The sequence below is a fragment of the Triturus cristatus genome, chromosome 8, assembly GCF_964204655.1.
Source record: "Triturus cristatus chromosome 8, aTriCri1.1, whole genome shotgun sequence".
In the NCBI taxonomy this organism is placed as follows: domain Eukaryota; kingdom Metazoa; phylum Chordata; class Amphibia; order Caudata; family Salamandridae; genus Triturus; species Triturus cristatus.
The window spans coordinates 737,927,504-737,939,855 of record NC_140591.1 but is presented as its reverse complement, the minus strand read 5'-3'; the positions used below and the strand labels follow the sequence as shown (position 1 = coordinate 737,939,855).

Sequence of the window (12,352 nt, the reverse complement as noted above, 5' to 3'; positions counted from 1 at the left end):
AGCCCCATGCTTTGAAAGTACACAGTAACAAAGAAACCGATGACTTTTATAAAAAGGTGTCATGTGCGTCTCTTACTTTGCACAAAAAGTGCCAGAGATGACTTCATTTGCAGTCACTTGAAAAGTAGGGATTCTCCAATAAATGGTAAATGGTTGAAACAAATCTGAAGAAATGCATGACATACCTGTGTGTGTGTGTGTACGCATGTATGTATATATAGGGAGAGAGAGAGCGTCAATATAAACAGACTTTATTTCAATCAAGCTGTCTTTTCTATCCTTCAGGAGCAGAATGTTCTGATCATCAGCGCTCCAGAATGTAGTGTTTTCTTGGCAAGCATCACATATTGCGATGTGTTAGCTAAAAGTTCCATATCCTAGAGACTGATATATTCCTCTGTACTTGTACCTTGGGGATTCATCAAAACCTGGCATCATAAGCAGCTTTCTACTGCCACAGACTGGACAGCGAAACAATTTAAAATATCCCAGAAAAAGAAAATAAGCATGCTTAATCAGAGCTTTCTGGACAGGAAGGACCTTTGAGCAAGTGAGGAATAAGCACTGCTTTTGTTAATTTGCATAGGCAGAATAGAGACTTCTGGGAAAAGGCCGAAATTACAGTCACAGAAAATGGCTGCATCTATAGAGAACGCTAAGAAGTGTTGGCAGCTTTTCCTCTGACCCTGACCACTTTTACAAGCAATCCTATGATAGTCAGCAGGACCCACCCTAAAAAGGAAGGGGCATCCACTTGGACCCTTTCCACCTTTTCTAAATCTCGCCTGATTGAGCACTGATTGAGCAGATAAGCACATGTCATTCTCATTTCAGAAAGGTATTGGTTAGCTTGCTGCTAGCAGCTCAGTTATGTTATGATGTTAGAGGCTATGCAAGGAATGCTTTAGTCCAGCGATATGCAGTTTTTATTGCGCCTTGCATTCAGCAGGAAGATCTTTAGCTTGAATCTGTGGCCTAGGTATTCACCTTGGTATTTCTTTTGGCACAAAGTGAAGGAGTATTTGAGAGAAAATGCACAATGTGTTTCTTATGTTGTTATGAACAACTTGTTACTCTTTCTCATTAAGCTTCAGCCACTGCAGAAATATATAAATAAGGGCTGACTTCCTGTAAGACGTGTCCAAAGCTGGGACGGAATAAAAGGAGACACTTGTAAATGATAGTGCTATCGTTTGAGAAAGGGTAAGTTGAGACTGACTTTCATGCGTTTTCACAGACCAAGCATCATAAAGATACCAGCATGATCTTCATTGCGGGCTTAGAGCCGGTATTAGCTTTTGAGAGGTAAGAGGATTTTGAGGGCTCGTTGGTCTAGGGGTATGATTCTCGCTTTGGGTGCGAGAGGTCCCGGGTTCAAATCCCGGACGAGCCCTTTTCTTGGTACTCTTTTCAAGTTGTTTTGAAGTTTGCGTTTCAAAACCAACATCAATTTTTTCTTTGCAGTAGTGGATAATTCTTTGCTAGAGTCTCATGCTTCAGCCCTGCCCAGTCTGAGCTAATACCAAACATCTGGTCTTGCATGGCATGTACGAGCGTTCAGCTAGGGATGTCGGGCAGGTTGCATGAAAGAAATCTAAAGCCAGAGGCCCATGGAATAGCCAGTTCGGAGCAGTTTCATTACAGAAAAATCAACTGTAGGTATCTGTTTCTGTAGTGTAGTGGTTATCAAGTTCGCCTCACACGCGAAAGGTCCCCGGTTCGAAACCGGGCAGAAACAGTTGTTATATTGTGTTGGCTACAATGTTGATAGGTGCCGTTTTGCCATGGAATTGTCCAAGCCCTGAAGATTATTTCATGCAATCTCGTTCCAAGAAAGGGAATTCTCTCAAAACACTAAAGTAATCGGCGTGTGGATGTATCTGTTGGTTCTCAGACCTTGCTTTCAAAAGAGCCCTGCAATCGGTTCACTGCTCACCTAGAACAAGCATTAACATGGAGAATTGTTGGCACCAACAGGAATCTTATTTTAGTGGAGTGTTTCTGGCTTTGAGTGCAGAGGCCCTCGGCTCAATTCCAAGATGATCCTTCTCAAGGTGATGATACAAATGCATTGTCACCTTTACGTTTAATGTCAGAATCATTTATTTCCAGTTGGTGGTGTAAGAATGTTTGCAACAGTATGGCGATTTTTCCTAGCCATGCATGAATGAAAGCATATCACTCGCCTTTAGGTGTTTTTCTAATACATTGATATTTGCATCTTCCTTCCTAGCCTGCATGTTTGACTATCTTACAGGCTGCATGTAATAAGTATCACATCAGGGCCCTTCTTCTACTCAATTCACAACTGTTCTATCACGACATAGATAAGAAAGCTGCATCTGCTTTTGTTGTGTAGTGGTAATCAGGTTTACCTGACGTGTGAAAGCCCCATGCTTTGAAAGTACACAGTAACAAAGAAACCGATGACTTTTATAAAAAGGTGTCATGTGCGTCTCTTACTTTGCACAAAAAGTGCCAGAGATGACTTCATTTGCAGTCACTTGAAAAGTAGGGATTCTCCAATAAATGGTAAATGGTTGAAACAAATCTGAAGAAATGCATGACATACCTGTGTGTGTGTGTGTACGCATGTATGTATATATAGGGAGAGAGAGAGCGTCAATATAAACAGACTTTATTTCAATCAAGCTGTCTTTTCTATCCTTCAGGAGCAGAATGTTCTGATCATCAGCGCTCCAGAATGTAGTGTTTTCTTGGCAAGCATCACATATTGTGATGTGTTAGCTAAAAGTTCCATATCCTAGAGACTGATATATTCCTCTGTACTTGTACCTTGGGGATTCATCAAAACCTGGCATCATAAGCAGCTTTCTACTGCCACAGACTGGACAGCGAAACAATTTAAAATATCCCAGAAAAAGAAAATAAGCATGCTTAATCAGAGCTTTCTGGACAGGAAGGACCTTTGAGCAAGTGAGGAATAAGCACTGCTTTTGTTAATTTGCATAGGCAGAATAGAGACTTCTGGGAAAAGGCCGAAATTACAGTCACAGAAAATGGCTGCATCTATAGAGAACGCTAAGAAGTGTTGGCAGCTTTTCCTCTGACCCTGACCACTTTTACAAGCAATCCTATGATAGTCAGCAGGACCCACCCTAAAAAGGAAGGGGCATCCACTTGGACCCTTTCCACCTTTTCTAAATCTCGCCTGATTGAGCACTGATTGAGCAGATAAGCACATGTCATTCTCATTTCAGAAAGGTATTGGTTAGCTTGCTGCTAGCAGCTCAGCTCAGTTATGTTATGATGTTAGAGGCTATGCAAGGAATGCTTTAGTCCAGCGATATGCAGTTTTTATTGCGCCTTGCCTTCACCAGGAAGATCTTTAGCTTGAATCTGTGGCCTAGGTATTCACCTTGGTATTTCTTTTGGCACAAAGTGAAGGAGTATTTGAGAGAAAATGCACAATGTGTTTCTTATGTTGTTATGAACAACTTGTTACTCTTTCTCATTAAGCTTCAGCCACTGCAGAAATATATAAATAAGGGCTGACTTCCTGTAAGACGTGTCCAAAGCTGGGACGGAATAAAAGGAGACACTTGTAAATGATAGTGCTATCGTTTGAGAAAGGGTAAGTTGAGACTGACTTTCATGCGTATTCACAGACCAAGCATCATAAAGATACCAGCATGATCTTCATTGCGGGCTTAGAGCCGGTATTAGCTTTTGAGAGGTAAGAGGATTTTGAGGGCTCGTTGGTCTAGGGGTATGATTCTCGCTTTGGGTGCGAGAGGTCCCGGGTTCAAATCCCGGACGAGCCCTTTTCTTGGTACTCTTTTCAAGTTGTTTTGAAGTTTGCGTTTCAAAACCAACATCAATTTTTTCTTTGCAGTAGTGGATAATTCTTTGCTAGAGTCTCATGCTTCAGCCCTGCCCAGTCTGAGCTAATACCAAACATCTGGTCTTGCATGGCATGTACGAGCGTTCAGCTAGGGATGTCGGGCAGGTTGCATGAAAGAAATCTAAAGCCAGAGGCCCATGGAATAGCCAGTTCGGAGCAGTTTCATTACAGAAAAATCAACTGTAGGTATCTGTTTCTGTAGTGTAGTGGTTATCACGTTCGCCTCACACGCGAAAGGTCCCCGGTTCGAAACCGGGCAGAAACAGTTGTTATATTGTGTTGGCTACAATGTTGATAGGTGCCGTTTTGCCATGGAATTGTCCAAGCCCTGAAGATTATTTCATGCAATCTCGTTCCAAGAAAGGGAATTCTCTCAAAACACTAAAGTAATCGGCGTGTGGATGTATCTGTTGGTTCTCAGACCTTGCTTTCAAAAGAGCCCTGCAATCGGTTCACTGCTCACCTAGAACAAGCATTAACATGGAGAATTGTTGGCACCAACAGGAATCTTATTTTAGTGGAGTGTTTCTGGCTTTGAGTGCAGAGGCCCTCGGCTCAATTCCAAGATGATCCTTCTCAAGGTGATGATACAAATGCATTGTCACCTTTACGTTTAATGTCAGAATCATTTATTTCCAGTTGGTGGTGTAAGAATGTTTGCAACAGTATGGCGATTTTTCCTAGCCATGCATGAATGAAAGCATATCACTCGCCTTTAGGTGTTTTTCTAATACATTGATATTTGCATCTTCCTTCCTAGCCTGCATGTTTGACTATCTTACAGGCTGCATGTAATAAGTATCACATCAGGGCCCTTCTTCTACTCAATTCACAACTGTTCTATCACGACATAGATAAGAAAGCTGCATCTGCTTTTGTTGTGTAGTGGTAATCAGGTTTACCTGACGTGTGAAAGCCCCATGCTTTGAAAGTACACAGTAACAAAGAAACCGATGACTTTTATAAAAAGGTGTCATGTGCGTCTCTTACTTTGCACAAAAAGTGCCAGAGATGACTTCATTTGCAGTCACTTGAAAAGTAGGGATTCTCCAATAAATGGTAAATGGTTGAAACAAATCTGAAGAAATGCATGACATACCTGTGTGTGTGTGTGTACGCATGTATGTATATATAGGGAGAGAGAGAGCGTCAATATAAACAGACTTTATTTCAATCAAGCTGTCTTTTCTATCCTTCAGGAGCAGAATGTTCTGATCATCAGCGCTCCAGAATGTAGTGTTTTCTTGGCAAGCATCACATATTGCGATGTGTTAGCTAAAAGTTCCATATCCTAGAGACTGATATATTCCTCTGTACTTGTACCTTGGGGATTCATCAAAACCTGGCATCATAAGCAGCTTTCTACTGCCACAGACTGGACAGCGAAACAATTTAAAATATCCCAGAAAAAGAAAATAAGCATGCTTAATCAGAGCTTTCTGGACAGGAAGGACCTTTGAGCAAGTGAGGAATAAGCACTGCTTTTGTTAATTTGCATAGGCAGAATAGAGACTTCTGGGAAAAGGCCGAAATTACAGTCACAGAAAATGGCTGCATCTATAGAGAACGCTAAGAAGTGTTGGCAGCTTTTCCTCTGACCCTGACCACTTTTACAAGCAATCCTATGATAGTCAGCAGGACCCACCCTAAAAAGGAAGGGGCATCCACTTGGACCCTTTCCACCTTTTCTAAATCTCGCCTGATTGAGCACTGATTGAGCAGATAAGCACATGTCATTCTCATTTCAGAAAGGTATTGGTTAGCTTGCTGCTAGCAGCTCAGTTATGTTATGATGTTAGAGGCTATGCAAGGAATGCTTTAGTCCAGCGATATGCAGTTTTTATTGCGCCTTGCATTCAGCAGGAAGATCTTTAGCTTGAATCTGTGGCCTAGGTATTCACCTTGGTATTTCTTTTGGCACAAAGTGAAGGAGTATTTGAGAGAAAATGCACAATGTGTTTCTTATGTTGTTATGAACAACTTGTTACTCTTTCTCATTAAGCTTCAGCCACTGCAGAAATATATAAATAAGGGCTGACTTCCTGTAAGACGTGTCCAAAGCTGGGACGGAATAAAAGGAGACACTTGTAAATGATAGTGCTATCGTTTGAGAAAGGGTAAGTTGAGACTGACTTTCATGCGTTTTCACAGACCAAGCATCATAAAGATACCAGCATGATCTTCATTGCGGGCTTAGAGCCGGTATTAGCTTTTGAGAGGTAAGAGGATTTTGAGGGCTCGTTGGTCTAGGGGTATGATTCTCGCTTTGGGTGCGAGAGGTCCCGGGTTCAAATCCCGGACGAGCCCTTTTCTTGGTACTCTTTTCAAGTTGTTTTGAAGTTTGCGTTTCAAAACCAACATCAATTTTTTCTTTGCAGTAGTGGATAATTCTTTGCTAGAGTCTCATGCTTCAGCCCTGCCCAGTCTGAGCTAATACCAAACATCTGGTCTTGCATGGCATGTACGAGCGTTCAGCTAGGGATGTCGGGCAGGTTGCATGAAAGAAATCTAAAGCCAGAGGCCCATGGAATAGCCAGTTCGGAGCAGTTTCATTACAGAAAAATCAACTGTAGGTATCTGTTTCTGTAGTGTAGTGGTTATCAAGTTCGCCTCACACGCGAAAGGTCCCCGGTTCGAAACCGGGCAGAAACAGTTGTTATATTGTGTTGGCTACAATGTTGATAGGTGCCGTTTTGCCATGGAATTGTCCAAGCCCTGAAGATTATTTCATGCAATCTCGTTCCAAGAAAGGGAATTATCTCAAAACACTAAAGTAATCGGCGTGTGGATGTATCTGTTGGTTCTCAGACCTTGCTTTCAAAAGAGCCCTGCAATCGGTTCACTGCTCACCTAGAACAAGCATTAACATGGAGAATTGTTGGCACCAACAGGAATCTTATTTTAGTGGAGTGTTTCTGGCTTTGAGTGCAGAGGCCCTCGGCTCAATTCCAAGATGATCCTTCTCAAGGTGATGATACAAATGCATTGTCACCTTTACGTTTAATGTCAGAATCATTTATTTCCAGTTGGTGGTGTAAGAATGTTTGCAACAGTATGGCGATTTTTCCTAGCCATGCATGAATGAAAGCATATCACTCGCCTTTAGGTGTTTTTCTAATACATTGATATTTGCATCTTCCTTCCTAGCCTGCATGTTTGACTATCTTACAGGCTGCATGTAATAAGTATCACATCAGGGCCCTTCTTCTACTCAATTCACAACTGTTCTATCACGACATAGATAAGAAAGCTGCATCTGCTTTTGTTGTGTAGTGGTAATCAGGTTTACCTGACGTGTGAAAGCCCCATGCTTTGAAAGTACACAGTAACAAAGAAACCGATGACTTTTATAATAAGGTGTCATGTGTGTCTCTTACTTTGCACAAAAAGTGCCAGAGATGACTTCATTTGCAGTCACTTGAAAAGTAGGGATTCTCCAATAAATGGTAAATGGTTGAAACAAATCTGAAGAAATGCATGACATACCTGTGTGTGTGTGTGTATGCATGTATGTATATATAGGGAGAGAGAGAGCGTCAATATAAACAGACTTTATTTCAATCAAGCTGTCTTTTCTATCCTTCAGGAGCAGAATGTTCTGATCATCAGCGCTCCAGAATGTAGTGTTTTCTTGGCAAGCATCACATATTGTGATGTGTTAGCTAAAAGTTCCATATCCTAGAGACTGATATATTCCTCTGTACTTGTACCTTGGGGATTCATCAAAACCTGGCATCATAAGCAGCTTTCTACTGCCACAGACTGGACAGCGAAACAATTTAAAATATCCCAGAAAAAGAAAATAAGCATGCTTAATCAGAGCTTTCTGGACAGGAAGGACATTTGAGCAAGTGAGGAATAAGCACTGCTTTTGTTAATTTGCATAGGCAGAATAGAGACTTCTGGGAAAAGGCCGAAATTATAGTCACAGAAAATGGCTGCATCTATAGAGAACGCTAAGAAGTGTTGGCAGCTTTTCCTCTGACCCTGACCACTTTTACAAGCAATCCTATGATAGTCAGCAGGACCCACCCTAAAAAGGAAGGGGCATCCACTTGGACCCTTTCCACCTTTTCTAAATCTCGCCTGATTGAGCACTGATTGAGCAGATAAGCACATGTCATTCTCATTTCAGAAAGGTATTGGTTAGCTTGCTGCTAGCAGCTCAGTTATGTTATGATGTTAGAGGCTATGCAAGGAATGCTTTAGTCCAGCGATATGCAGTTTTTATTGCGCCTTGCATTCAGCAGGAAGATCTTTAGCTTGAATCTGTGGCCTAGGTATTCACCTTGGTATTTCTTTTGGCACAAAGTGAAGGAGTATTTGAGAGAAAATGCACAATGTGTTTCTTATGTTGTTATGAACAACTTGTTACTCTTTCTCATTAAGCTTCAGCCACTGCAGAAATATATAAATAAGGGCTGACTTCCTGTAAGACGTGTCCAAAGCTGGGACGGAATAAAAGGAGACACTTGTAAATGATAGTGCTATCGTTTGAGAAAGGGTAAGTTGAGACTGACTTTCATGCGTTTTCACAGACCAAGCATCATAAAGATACCAGCATGATCTTCATTGCGGGCTTAGAGCCGGTATTAGCTTTTGAGAGGTAAGAGGATTTTGAGGGCTCGTTGGTCTAGGGGTATGATTCTCGCTTTGGGTGCGAGAGGTCCCAGGTTCAAATCCCGGACGAGCCCTTTTCTTGGTACTCTTTTCAAGTTGTTTTGAAGTTTGCGTTTCAAAACCAACATCAATTTTTTCTTTGCAGTAGTGGATAATTCTTTGCTAGAGTCTCATGCTTCAGCCCTGCCCAGTCTGAGCTAATACCAAACATCTGGTCTTGCATGGCATGTACGAGCGTTCAGCTAGGGATGTCGGGCAGGTTGCATGAAAGAAATCTAAAGCCAGAGGCCCATGGAATAGCCAGTTCGGAGCAGTTTCATTACAGAAAAATCAACTGTAGGTATCTGTTTCTGTAGTGTAGTGGTTATCAAGTTCGCCTCACACGCGAAAGGTCCCCGGTTCGAAACCGGGCAGAAACAGTTGTTATATTGTGTTGGCTACAATGTTGATAGGTGCCGTTTTGCCATGGAATTGTCCAAGCCCTGAAGATTATTTCATGCAATCTCGTTCCAAGAAAGGGAATTCTCTCAAAACACTAAAGTAATCGGCGTGTGGATGTATCTGTTGGTTCTCAGACCTTGCTTTCAAAAGAGCCCTGCAATCGGTTCACTGCTCACCTAGAACAAGCATTAACATGGAGAATTGTTGGCACCAACAGGAATCTTATTTTAGTGGAGTGTTTCTGGCTTTGAGTGCAGAGGCCCTCGGCTCAATTCCAAGATGATCCTTCTCAAGGTGATGATACAAATGCATTGTCACCTTTACGTTTAATGTCAGAATCATTTATTTCCAGTTGGTGGTGTAAGAATGTTTGCAACAGTATGGCGATTTTTCCTAGCCATGCATGAATGAAAGCATATCACTCGCCTTTAGGTGTTTTTCTAATACATTGATATTTGCATCTTCCTTCCTAGCCTGCATGTTTGACTATCTTACAGGCTGCATGTAATAAGTATCACATCAGGGCCCTTCTTCTACTCAATTCGCAACTGTTCTATCACGACATAGATAAGAAAGCTGCATCTGCTTTTGTTGTGTAGTGGTAATCAGGTTTACCTGACGTGTGAAAGCCCCATGCTTTGAAAGTACACAGTAACAAAGAAACCGATGACTTTTATAATAAGGTGTCATGTGTGTCTCTTACTTTGCACAAAAAGTGCCAGAGATGACTTCATTTGCAGTCACTTGAAAAGTAGGGATTCTCCAATAAATGGTAAATGGTTGAAACAAATCTGAAGAAATGCATGACATACCTGTGTGTGTGTGTGTATGCATGTATGTATATATAGGGAGAGAGAGAGCGTCAATATAAACAGACTTTATTTCAATCAAGCTGTCTTTTCTATCCTTCAGGAGCAGAATGTTCTGATCATCAGCGCTCCAGAATGTAGTGTTTTCTTGGCAAGCATCACATATTGTGATGTGTTAGCTAAAAGTTCCATATCCTAGAGACTGATATATTCCTCTGTACTTGTACCTTGGGGATTCATCAAAACCTGGCATCATAAGCAGCTTTCTACTGCCACAGACTGGACAGCGAAACAATTTAAAATATCCCAGAAAAAGAAAATAAGCATGCTTAATCAGAGCTTTCTGGACAGGAAGGACCTTTGAGCAAGTGAGGAATAAGCACTGCTTTTGTTAATTTGCATAGGCAGAATAGAGACTTCTGGGAAAAGGCCGAAATTACAGTCACAGAAAATGGCTGCATCTATAGAGAACGCTAAGAAGTGTTGGCAGCTTTTCCTCTGACCCTGACCACTTTTACAAGCAATCCTATGATAGTCAGCAGGACCCACCCTAAAAAGGAAGGGGCATCCACTTGGACCCTTTCCACCTTTTCTAAATCTCGCCTGATTGAGCACTGATTGAGCAGATAAGCACATGTCATTCTCATTTCAGAAAGGTATTGGTTAGCTTGCTGCTAGCAGCTCAGCTCAGTTATGTTATGATGTTCGAGGCTATGCAAGGAATGCTTTAGTCCAGCGATATGCAGTTTTTATTGCGCCTTGCCTTCACCAGGAAGATCTTTAGCTTGAATCTGTGGCCTAGGTATTCACCTTGGTATTTCTTTTGGCACAAAGTGAAGGAGTATTTGAGAGAAAATGCACAATGTGTTTCTTATGTTGTTATGAACAACTTGTTACTCTTTCTCATTAAGCTTCAGCCACTGCAGAAATATATAAATAAGGGCTGACTTCCTGTAAGACGTGTCCAAAGCTGGGACGGAATAAAAGGAGACACTTGTAAATGATAGTGCTATCGTTTGAGAAAGGGTAAGTTGAGACTGACTTTCATGCGTATTCACAGACCAAGCATCATAAAGATACCAGCATGATCTTCATTGCGGGCTTAGAGCCGGTATTAGCTTTTGAGAGGTAAGAGGATTTTGAGGGCTCGTTGGTCTAGGGGTATGATTCTCGCTTTGGGTGCGAGAGGTCCCGGGTTCAAATCCCGGACGAGCCCTTTTCTTGGTACTCTTTTCAAGTTGTTTTGAAGTTTGCGTTTCAAAACCAACATCAATTTTTTCTTTGCAGTAGTGGATAATTCTTTGCTAGAGTCTCATGCTTCAGCCCTGCCCAGTCTGAGCTAATACCAAACATCTGGTCTTGCATGGCATGTACGAGCGTTCAGCTAGGGATGTCGGGCAGGTTGCATGAAAGAAATCTAAAGCCAGAGGCCCATGGAATAGCCAGTTCGGAGCAGTTTCATTACAGAAAAATCAACTGTAGGTATCTGTTTCTGTAGTGTAGTGGTTATCACGTTCGCCTCACACGCGAAAGGTCCCCGGTTCGAAACCGGGCAGAAACAGTTGTTATATTGTGTTGGCTACAATGTTGATAGGTGCCGTTTTGCCATGGAATTGTCCAAGCCCTGAAGATTATTTCATGCAATCTCGTTCCAAGAAAGGGAATTCTCTCAAAACACTAAAGTAATCGGCGTGTGGATGTATCTGTTGGTTCTCAGACCTTGCTTTCAAAAGAGCCCTGCAATCGGTTCACTGCTCACCTAGAACAAGCATTAACATGGAGAATTGTTGGCACCAACAGGAATCTTATTTTAGTGGAGTGTTTCTGGCTTTGAGTGCAGAGGCCCTCGGCTCAATTCCAAGATGATCCTTCTCAAGGTGATGATACAAATGCATTGTCACCTTTACGTTTAATGTCAGAATCATTTATTTCCAGTTGGTGGTGTAAGAATGTTTGCAACAGTATGGCGATTTTTCCTAGCCATGCATGAATGAAAGCATATCACTCGCCTTTAGGTGTTTTTCTAATACATTGATATTTGCATCTTCCTTCCTAGCCTGCATGTTTGACTATCTTACAGGCTGCATGTAATAAGTATCACATCAGGGCCCTTCTTCTACTCAATTCACAACTGTTCTATCACGACATAAATAAGAAAGCTGCATCTGCTTTTGTTGTGTAGTGGTAATCAGGTTTACCTGACGTGTGAAAGCCCCATGCTTTGAAAGTACACAGTAACAAAGAAACCGATGACTTTTATAAAAAGGTGTCATGTGCGTCTCTTACTTTGCACAAAAAGTGCCAGAGATGACTTCATTTGCAGTCACTTGAAAAGTAGGGATTCTCCAATAAATGGTAAATGGTTGAAACAAATCTGAAGAAATGCATGACATACCTGTGTGTGTGTGTGTACGCATGTATGTATATATAGGGAGAGAGAGAGCGTCAATATAAACAGACTTTATTTCAATCAAGCTGTCTTTTCTATCCTTCAGGAGCAGAATGTTCTGATCATCAGCGCTCCAGAATGTAGTGTTTTCTTGGCAAGCATCACATATTGCGATGTGTTAGCTAAAAGTTCCATATCCTAGAGACTGATATATTCCTCTGTACTTGT

At 41.7% G+C, this 12,352-nt stretch overlaps 6 non-coding genes across 6 annotated transcripts; all 6 read left to right on the top strand.

The window, feature by feature from the left end:
* Positions 1-1,321: 1,321 nt before the first annotated feature.
* Positions 1,322-1,393, top strand: TRNAP-UGG (transfer RNA proline (anticodon UGG)). Its single transcript has one exon. It is a non-coding gene; the product is annotated as a tRNA-Pro (tRNA).
* Positions 1,394-3,713: 2,320 nt separating this feature from the next.
* TRNAP-UGG (transfer RNA proline (anticodon UGG)) lies at positions 3,714-3,785 on the top strand. The gene has a single exon. It is a non-coding gene; the product is annotated as a tRNA-Pro (tRNA).
* A 272-nt stretch (positions 3,786-4,057) lies between these two features.
* Positions 4,058-4,130, top strand: TRNAV-CAC (transfer RNA valine (anticodon CAC)). Its single transcript has one exon. It is a non-coding gene; the product is annotated as a tRNA-Val (tRNA).
* A 1,970-nt stretch (positions 4,131-6,100) lies between these two features.
* Positions 6,101-6,172, top strand: TRNAP-UGG (transfer RNA proline (anticodon UGG)). The gene has a single exon. It is a non-coding gene; the product is annotated as a tRNA-Pro (tRNA).
* A 4,707-nt stretch (positions 6,173-10,879) lies between these two features.
* Positions 10,880-10,951, top strand: TRNAP-UGG (transfer RNA proline (anticodon UGG)). Its single transcript has one exon. It is a non-coding gene; the product is annotated as a tRNA-Pro (tRNA).
* A 272-nt stretch (positions 10,952-11,223) lies between these two features.
* TRNAV-CAC (transfer RNA valine (anticodon CAC)) lies at positions 11,224-11,296 on the top strand. Its single transcript has one exon. It is a non-coding gene; the product is annotated as a tRNA-Val (tRNA).
* The last annotated feature ends 1,056 nt before the right edge of the window (positions 11,297-12,352 follow it).